Raw genomic sequence first — 1,081 nt, forward strand, 5'->3', positions numbered from 1 at the left:
GAGGGGGGGGGGGGACAGAGGGACAGAGAGAGACGGGTGAAGCGGTCCGGAACGAGGGCGACGGAGACGGAGATAGCGTGAAATTGTTGCTCCTTTATTCTGGTCGGAGGGGTAAAAAAGAGAAGCAAGCGAGCCCTCTCATAAGCAGTAAAAAGTTCGAGTAAACAATCTCGACACTTGTTTTCGTTTCATTAAACGACATTATTTTAGATGGCGGCAGCCTTGTCGCTCTCTTTCTTGGGGAGCTCTTTATGCATCTCGCCCCCGTCACGTTTTCCGCCTCTGTCCCTTCTCTGTCCTCCCCTCCTCGTCGCCCCCCTTTTTCCTCTTTGTGTCTTGCGTTTCGCTCGCACACCTGTTTCAGCGCACGACGGCGCTGCCGGTCCCGCGGGTGGTGCGTGTCAGCAGTGAATTTCTTATTTTTGATGATGACCAGAAGCATTTGCCACTGTCAGTCAGATGGATTGTCGGTGGTTATGGTGTCGTCCTCCCGGCCAGCCCCCTGCCCCCCGCTCCCCCCAAACACCGCCGCCCCGTACACGACCGCCAGCGCGCTGCCCCTCCCCAGCCTCGTCCCCCCGGCCCAGCTGCACACGGTCAGTCTGGCTGTTGCTGTACTGACCTAGCGGGGAGGAGCGCCCTAGCTACCACCATCTGTTCCATCATCCCCTCTAAAGAAATTACACCAAAACAGATCCCTTAAATAATTCTGCCGGCCCTAAACGGGGGGAGGGAGAGCGGAGAGGGCCTGCTTGCATTCGCGTAGCGGATGTCACTTTTTTACTAACTCTTGTATTATTTCGATTGTGTGCGTGTGTGTGCGCGTGTGTGCGCGCTTGGCACCGCCTGGTGAAAACGGCTTGGCGAACCGCACCGCCACGGCGAACCATTTTGCAAAAACCAAAAGGAAAAAAAAGCGACCACTCGGTGCGAAAACAAAACTCAGGGGGTCAAAACGCGGGACTGCCGTAATTAATTCGTTTGGTCCGCGCTGCTTCTGCGGCGGGCAACAAAAAGCCACCTCTCTCTCTCCCTCTCTCTCTCTCTCCCTCTCCCTCTCCCTCTCCCTCTCCCTCTCCCT

The 1,081-nt window shown here is 56.4% G+C and overlaps 1 protein-coding gene across 6 annotated transcripts in view; it reads left to right on the forward strand.

The window, feature by feature from the left end:
- The window catches only part of LOC113206571 (CUGBP Elav-like family member 3), a 299,180-nt gene that overhangs the window by 253,214 nt on the left and 44,885 nt on the right, over positions 1-1,081 (forward strand). The gene's annotated exons all lie outside the window — the stretch shown is intronic.

Source organism: Frankliniella occidentalis, unplaced genomic scaffold (genome assembly GCF_000697945.3).
Source record: "Frankliniella occidentalis isolate FOCC.00 unplaced genomic scaffold, Focc_3.1 Scaffold110, whole genome shotgun sequence".
Lineage (NCBI taxonomy): Eukaryota > Metazoa > Arthropoda > Insecta > Thysanoptera > Thripidae > Frankliniella > Frankliniella occidentalis.